The 8,530-nt window shown below is 39.3% G+C and overlaps 1 long non-coding RNA gene across 1 annotated transcript; it reads right to left on the minus strand.

The window, feature by feature from the left end:
* Positions 1–5,937: 5,937 nt before the first annotated feature.
* LOC309875792 lies at positions 5,938–8,040 on the minus strand. The gene is made up of 3 exons (XR_014317070.1): positions 7,678–8,040; positions 6,685–6,900; positions 5,938–5,996 (listed from the first exon to the last, which is right to left on the minus strand). It is a non-coding gene; the product is annotated as an uncharacterized lncRNA (long non-coding RNA).
* Between the last annotated feature and the right edge of the window lie 490 nt (positions 8,041–8,530).

Raw genomic sequence — 8,530 nt, forward strand, 5'->3', positions numbered from 1 at the left:
AAAGATTTGCACACACTTATCACGCTACCACTTTGATGGAGCAGTTCAGACATTGAAAACGTAATGTTTTTTGACCTTTTAATCAATTCCATTTTGCAAGTACTCCATCTGAGAACCACAAAGGCTATTTACGGGACCCATTCTCTGGAGCTGATGGAAACTTTCTGTCAAATAAGCATCTGCAGAGACAGATAAAACACATAACGACAGGTTATGTTTGTGGAGAATCTGAATGCATTGAAAAAATAAACCTGGACCTGAAAGCAGATGAGTTAGAACAAAAGGACCCAGGAAATATGTAAGGCAGCAATTAGAGCTGTATTAAATAGAGCTATTATATAGAACTATATAAATATTGAGGAATTTAATCAAACCAGACAGTCTAATCAATGAAAAGCATGCCACATGCTTTCTGAATAATTGCATTTCCCTCCCCCCCACTTAAGGTAATTGCATTCCTACAAAGCTCAGACATCTAGGGCTACCATCATTTTCATATTTGTCACATGGGACTTCATCCTCATTCTCCTGAAGTCAGCAGCAGCCATCAGTGATTTCAGTAGAATCAGGAAGGACAGTGATGATGGATGAGTAAGTGACAAGTGGATTTCCATCACAAGCAGCTCCATCACCTTTTATTTTGTTGCCTTTCCCTAGAAGAAAGAATTACCCCACCTGGTGACATACACAACCTGAGTATTTCTTCATGGTAATGTGTACTTGGACACCATGCAAATAGGTATCTTGTGCACCACTCTCCTTCTCAATCTGGTACAACTATGTCATTTACTCAAAAGTGGTGAGGAGACAAGAATTAGGTATATATACATCTTAAAGCCAATTTGGACAGAAACATGGAAACAAAATCATTCATTAAACAAATGCACCAGTGATACTTATTTGCCAGTTCTGTATCTACGGTGCTTTAATCCAGTGAGATGGGTGAAATGCTTTAGCGATGCTTCTGATCTCACACCTGAACCAGTACTTATAGGTGTGATGTTAAATTAAGTTAATTTAAGCATAATCTAAACAAAACAAAGGAAAAATAAACAATTTTTATTTCTGTGTATACCTACAGTTCCCAAAATTACAACCCTTGGCAGAAGAGGTTAGGTAAATGCATCTTACACACCTATCTGTTTTCCCACGTTCCAGTAAATTATGCTAGTCACACCACATGAGGAAGAGCTAGACAAGTACGAGAGCACTACTTTAGTGCATCCTTTAGGATTTTAGGTCCAGTATTTAGAAAGAGTGTAATTTGTTATAAACTCCTGCATGGACATAGGGCTGAGTACCTTGGGCTAGCCCTACTGTAGAACAGCATCAAACTCTCCACGCCTTTGATCAAATACTCCAACAGACAATCCAGCACTAATAATGGGGACACTGTTTGGAATTACCATATTTTCCTGGCTGGCAGGCTAATGCCATTTTCCTGATTGGAGATTACAGAGATTTAATTAAAGCTACCATGTTTTAATAATGAACTCATTTAATACAAAAGCTGCTTTGGAAAAGGACAGTCAGTGTAAATGCCAGTCTGTGTCTGGGACCTTCATTAAGTTCTTTTGTAGCTAAAACAACAACTAAGCCTTTGTTAGTAACTTCCCTGCAACAGAACAGTGGCACTGAAATTGTAGGAGTTAACTCTTTCATTGTAAATTGTATTATCAATTCCCAATTCAATGGTTTTTTTTCAGCTATAGTAAAATAACCTCCAGTGGACATTACACTTCTGCCTGACAACTCTCAGCCAAGATCTGAGTTCCAAACTGTTTGAAGGAGTAATTAAAATAGAGACAAAATTGAAGTGGGCTACTTTCATTAAAAAGAAAAATGCCTCTCTTGTAGACAGTATTATGTCCTATGTTCAAGGTACTAATAGGTAATCAGAAATTCATTTGTAAATAAAGACTATTTACCCTTTTATTCTCAAATAATAAATGCAATGTCATTGGTATATACATATGCAGAAAGTAAGGATGCTTCAAGAATTTATATTTAGAACTACCTGTAGTTGGCATATGTACAAAATACGCTCCAATGTTTAGAAATTCCTTAATGAATGCCATATCTCCTACAGGCTTTCTAAAGCCTGCTCTTGTTTTAGAACGAAGATCATTGTGCAGTACCACTAAGTAACATCCAAACAGCTTCAGTCTCAGCTTCCTCTCATCTATCAGCTGTTTTTCCTTCACTGTTTGTCCACCTAATAATTTCTCTTCTCCTTGTTCCCCTTTTGTCTTTTCCCACCAGAAATGGGGAAGATGCATTTTACTTTAAATCAGAAAGCTGCTTCTCTCTGTTTTTTTATTTTTTTCCATTATGCCACTCACATCCTGATGGTCTGACAATATACTTATTCCCATATACTTCCCTCATCTGGGTTTGTTTCCAGTAAGCCCCCCAAAAGCACTGTAATATTTACTAGCATACATTTTGGCATATATGAAATGTATGATTGTATTTATATTCATGCCTTTTGCATATATACATCTACAGACCTTGAAAATGTTACAAGTGTTTTTCCTAAGCTTTTTAACAATTTGACCTTATTGGTGTTACCTGCTTTCAATCCCTACATGGCTCTTTTTTTCATCCATATCATTATAAAAACAACTCAGAAACGTAAAAACAAACAGATGCAAAACACCACCAACCAAAAGAATCCTCTATTTAGATTAAATAGATGGCTTGAAATACATATATTTTGAAATATGTTTCAACTGAATTTTATTATCATGCCCCCTATCAGCAGTGGTATCATTTGCTTTGGAAAGCAGGCTGGTGATTTAGTCTCTGTGGTATTTATAGTTATTAATACTATTATCAGCTCTTTTATATAAACAGCTATTTGTTGTTTTGTTTTGTTTTTAACAAAGTAGTCTCAAGCACATCCATATACATAGGATTTACATGAGGAATGTTCTAAGAGAGAAATGCGACATCAAAATAATGTCAACTGCTTCAGAAAAGCCCACAATATTAAGTTAAAGCTGAGGTTCCATTTTAGTTATTGTCTGGTCAGAGGCACTCTTCCATAGATTTCAGAATAGCTCCTGATCACAGGTAGTAAATGTATAGTGTTAAATAGCTAGAAACACCTAGAAGAACTGCATTTAAAATACATAAAAGTCAACGTGAGTGGATAGTGTAATGTACATTTTAAAAGACACATATTTTACAGCAGCTTTTAAAGTTCCCTCAATTTAAAGAGAATTTAGAGACTTGATTCCCTCCAAGACACAGTAGAAGAAAGACCAATTTAAAGCACAAACTTAAAACCAGGCCCTTAACTCATCACAGAGGCTACTGACCCCCCTCTGAGGACCCTTCTCACTGGAAGAGCAAGCACCTGAACTGGGACAGTTGGCTAAGTCTTTTAAAAATGTGGCCAGAACATAAAATAAAACTTCTGATGCATCCTTTTAAAAAAACAGTACTGCCTATATACAACCAGTGCTGCCAAACTGTATAATAGATAAATGCAGAACAGAAGAATACACCCATTTGGAAAATACAGCAAAACGGTATTAAATTGTGTAAAGCAATTAGAACTGAACCTTTGCATTCTTTTCAGATTACTGAACCGTGTATGGCTATTCAATTTTTTTCAATTACAACATTGTGCAGAGCTATATATTTCAAAGTGCTTCTCTAGGAACTAATATATAGTTCAACCAGGGTGGTATCCACAGTGTCACCACCAAGGGCAAATGGATAAAGTTACCAGAGGGAATTATTCTTTTGTGGCAGGTTGATTTAGTCTTTTTAAATGACAGCAGCTGAACAATCAACTCTTATTTGTTTCTGTTACTAACAGGGAGGTGTTAGGTGGGTCAGCCTAGTAATAAAGTTTTTCTGTGAGAAGAAACTGCCAGACTTGATAACAAAATTACAGCATTGATAATAGTAGATAGAAAGACCAGGAAGTCCTTGGAGTTGCTCAAATCAGTCATTGGAAATAATCTATCTACTGTGTTTAGGGACGGTGTTCTAGTCAGCAAAAACAGTTCTTTTACAGTTAATCAACTCTAGTATTACTTTTAAATGAAGGGTGAGATTTGAGAACAGAAAAAGGGGCTTCAAACACCAAGGGATATATAGCTAATATGTGCAGCATTAAAAATTAGTCCTAATAGCTAGAGATTTGAGAGAAATAAGTTGTCTTAACTTTGTATACATCATGTGCAATATGGTGCCCTGCCCCTGGGACAGAAAATATCAATGGGTAAAATATAAAAAAATAATAATGATAATTAAACTCTCAGTAGGTTACTCACAAACAGATCATCAAGATGATGGCTGCCAATTTGTCAGCAGCTTGGAGCACAACTGTCACCTTAACTCTAGTTGAACTCACTGTAACCTGAAAAGCAACAGTCCCAAAGCCTGAGGTAACTCCAAGGAGGATTTCAGTTCCTTCACACACTGGGCCGACTCCCATCAAGCATGGCAGGGAGGCGATGTGGGGGGACATTTCTGCAAGGCCAGCAGAAGTTCAGGAGTAAAACCAAGCTCTTCTCTGCAGCTGAACTCAGCAGGGCTTCTGCCTCAGCCCCTGCTCCAGCAGCTCTCCTGAGCTTTATCCGATGTCCTGTAAGTTTGGTCCAACTGGCCTCTGGAGTGGCTGCTCCTGCAGGCCTATACACACAGGCGAGATACTACCAGTGCAAATACAATGCATCCACCTACTGGCTCCCAAAACCTCCTCCTTCATCCCACGGACCCAGCCAGGTGGCTCACAGGGAGGCCTAAGAGACCCAGCTCAGCTCTCAGGAGCAGTCCTAAGCAAGGCTGAATCTCAGAAACCCTTCACCCCATGCTATGCCCAGACTATACTCCATTTCCATAGCCAGTGCAGCCCAAGTTCTTCTCCAAACAATACAGTCCAGCTGCTTGGTCTACAAGCTCTGAGACGTGCACCTACCAGGCCTTTCATGAACCCTACCTCCACAGCAAAGGAAGTCATCCTAGAGACAAACCCATTCCCTGGATCACTTCATACCCTGCTGGGAGCTTTCCTCTTACCCAAAAGAGGTGTTCAAACACTTGAGTAGCTTGAGCTGCCTGCTTTTCCATTAAGTTCATTCTCTTGACATGGGGCACATAGTTTTGGCCTAGTAAAAGATGCTTTTTCCCCAAGTACAATTACAAATTTTATACTCAACACTTTTGTACCCATATACATGTATGCTGAGAAACCCTTAGCTGTAAAACTTCCATTTCACATGTTGCGTACAGCCTTTTCTGAAGCACCACTGTGTTGACAACATTACCATAGTGACTACATCTAAACTACTGTGCACTGATAAGCGTAACTGAGTTAAACACAGAGCGCTATTTCTACATCTGTATTCTGCTTTGTGTAGAAGTTTTGCATCTACTTCTGGCTTAGGGACTCCTGTGTCATGTTTTATGCAGCTACATAGCTTGGCTGAATCGAAGCTCTTGCCCCTGTATTCAGGACTTGCGGGAGTTATACTGTGTCGCATCTCCCTCATCCCCCCCCTTGTCTGAGTCAGCCAACAGCTAGCTAAACAGCTAGTTAAATTGTTTCCAGATTAATTTACCTGCTGTGCTGGTGTTCAGTGCTCCCCTGAGGAATTCCTCTTGTTTAGTGGCACTTTTATAACCCTCCTTCTCCACACTGTGCACTCCTCATGAACACTTCCAAACCCTCTCTAGGTGGTGGTAGCTCCTCCAGTTCCTACATCTCCTTCCAAATGCTGGGCATTGTCATGACTCAAGATTGCAGCCAAACAAATAACAGGTTTTTGTGTATTCAAGCTTCAGGTTTTACCTGTCTTTTGATCGTCTGCCTTTTCATTGTAAGGTTTTAGATTTAACAACATATCAGCATAGGCATCTTTTTTTTTGCTCCATAAATGTTGTTCTGCCCAGCAAATTCTGAATGCTTCCCTAGGACTGCTTTCAAGACTCCTGTTTCTCTATGAGTTTTTTCTCCTCAGTATCAACATGGACGTCATCTGCAATTGCTCAGGACAAAAGAGATATTGTTAGAGGTCTGTTTCATGTCAGACAGGACTTTCTACCTGATTGCAAAACAAGTTTACCCATAACACAATAGGCTGTGCCAAAGGACACTATTCCCCATAACCAGCCCAGTGGCTAGCACGTTCACAGGCTTCATGCATCAGTGCTTCTCAGCCCCAGCTAGTGATGTCCTAACCACCACAGTGACTAAGAGTCTGAGGTCCTTTCCCTTTCTTGCCTTTTGACAGAGCATAAACATACCCTGACCTCATAAGATTAAACCCTACATGTGAGATTATCCCAACGTTGTGCAATACTGCTCAGGATTAGTCAGAGCCCAGAGAGAGAATTATGAAGACTTTCAGTTTAGGAATGCTGCTTTCCATTCACATACTTTTGAACTGTGTGCATAGAATCCAGTAATTTCTGACAGACTCTTTTATTATTTCTCTCCCTCTCTCTCTCCCTCTCTCTTTCTTTTAACAAAACCTCAGGTTTGGACTTGAAAATACACTGAGATTTCAGTAAATCACTTGGGAACTCCCAACTCTGCAAAGCACTTGAAGAATTACATCAGTCTGGAGAATGTAGAAATATAAAGGGTTAAAAAAAGATATTATGAAAGACAGTTATGCTTAAATTGCCTAAAACAGAGACCTACGGGAAACCTGTAATACTTACATCCATTTTAAGAGCCTGGCCTTACTAGGTGGAATTCATTCAGAGAGGCTTAAGAGGTGTGATGGAGAAATCCAGACTCAGTTATAAAAAAAAGGCCCAGGCAGTAGACGCTGAAGAGACATGGCCCACTGTGGTGATTCTCCATCACCTGGCTGCTGAGCTGTGAAGCAGGAGTGGCATCGTTCCTATTTAGTGGCTGCAAATATACTGGCAAAACTGAAAGAAAATCAAAGCCTAAGGTGAAAAGGTGGGATCAAAATAATATGAGAAAGATTGAATAGCAGAGATTTTATTGCTTGCTAATGTATTTAACAAACCCAAATATGTGACACACTAGAGCATCCCTGTTGCCTAATTGTAAAACCATATATTTTCCAAAAGCTAGGGAAAGCCACCATAGATATAGCACTATTGTAGTCTTTCCTTGTAAAGCAATTAAATTGCACCATGAAGAAACGTTAACACTGGAAAACTAAATTTATATAGAGAACTGGGTGTCAACCTGGGGGTTGAATTTACTGCAGGCTCCTAAAGAGAAGATCTTTGAAACCAAACCCAAACTTTATTTAAGTATTTCTGTCTTGTTAAAGTATTTTACAAGGTGTTACCATATCCAGCTGAAGTTCACACACAAATGATGTCATTTGCAGCCACACTTCAGGAAAAACAAGAAATTGTTTAAGAGGAGTTTTACGATAAGCCACATATCAGAATTAAAGATAATGATAATACACTGTAATTACTGCATAATTTTCTAAAATCTGCAAGTGTCAGTAAGCACTGAACAAGATGCTACAACACAGGGAAGATATCAGAAGGGAACCTCAAGAGTAGTTTTTCAATGCATTAACTGCTCTAATAACACTTAACACTGCCCATTGCTATGTCAGATTTTTCCTTGAGCAGAAATGTGGAGTGGAAACATGTGATGGAGCAGTTACAGGAGAAGACTTGACAGGCTGTGTACTGTCACCCTTGGCCAGACACACTTACCCTCTGCTTCATGGTGGTCATAGCTACCTTCTGCCATCGGTCTGGAGCCACCAGCCTGAGCAATAGGGCAGATGCCCGTGAGAGGCATTTGCTTGTGTTACCTCTAGCCACCACACGTGGTAGTAATCTGGGAAACTAACCCACAACATCTGCAACCCAGCGCATTTCATGTTATCTTGTTCCTGTTGTGTTGCTGTGTGGCTGCATTTTTCAGAGGTTTCTGCATCCAGGCTCTGGTGATGGAGGAGTCCAGTGCTGGAGACTGATACAGTGTCTGGGTCATAGTCACAACAGACAAATGGCTGCTTTGCTAGCTGAAAATACCACAGAAATGAGAAATGTAATTACGGATGAGCTCTAACTAGAAAATAAATGTATAAAATACTTTCCTGTTAGTCTGGGTGCCAGCAGGTCTGTTTTTCTTTTGATCTGAAGCAGATTTGCAGGTGCCAGGAACAGTTCAGAGTCATTTTTCTTTCAGATCCTGGTATTGTTCTTTCATTTTGCTCAGTCTGACTGTATCCCTGCAGACAATGGCCATCGTCAAGTCAGACCACACTCAACCGCTTGCTTTAATAGGCTTCTACCTGTCTTTTCACAATTTATCATCTCTTGAGTTTCCACCACTGTAGTTGTTACATATTCTGATTTCATACTTTTTTCTCCCTCTGACATTTTTGTCTTAAGAAGTTTTTTTATTTACATTGGACACTTCTTGAAGAACTCATAAATTTACTGTGTATCTATTTCATTTAAAGCTGTAGTTTCAAGTCTATGAAGTAATGATGTTGATATCACTGACTTGATAAATTTCTGTTTTGATGATAACACGTTTTTTTCCACAGCCAGTGCT

The sequence above is a fragment of the Aythya marila genome (genome assembly GCF_965140915.1).
Source record: "Aythya marila genome assembly, chromosome: 3".
NCBI lineage: Eukaryota > Metazoa > Chordata > Aves > Anseriformes > Anatidae > Aythya > Aythya marila.